The following is a 416-nucleotide window of genomic DNA, read 5'->3' on the forward strand; positions in this document are numbered from 1 at the left end:
GGATTAAATGGTAGCCTTGCCGAAGCCCCACATCTCAAACGCCATTTAATCAAGATGTTGCATACTTGCAACCGTGCATCTCACCGAACTAGAATTCCTGCAACTATTTTTGCCGAGTTAACTACTACACCCTTGGGTTAGGTGTGGCTCCCTCTCTCGCTTCTAATCTCCTAATCCTTTTTCCTTTCCTTTGATTATGTAAATTTCTCGGATAATCGTCCTTCATGAAAAACGTTGATGTGAATAACTGCAGTGATTTGTATAATCTAGCATTCTACAGGGAAGGGAGGCATTATGCAAATTTTTTTCAACGGGAGTGAGTGATTTTTTTTCTCTCTCTTTTATTTTCTCTTTCCCGGGAGGGACGTGTAGGGGGGGGGGGGACTTTTCTGATTCCTGCGTGTGTTCAAGTTCCT

This window comes from Penaeus monodon, chromosome 20 (assembly GCF_015228065.2).
Source record: "Penaeus monodon isolate SGIC_2016 chromosome 20, NSTDA_Pmon_1, whole genome shotgun sequence".
Classification (NCBI taxonomy): Eukaryota; Metazoa; Arthropoda; class Malacostraca; order Decapoda; family Penaeidae; genus Penaeus; species Penaeus monodon.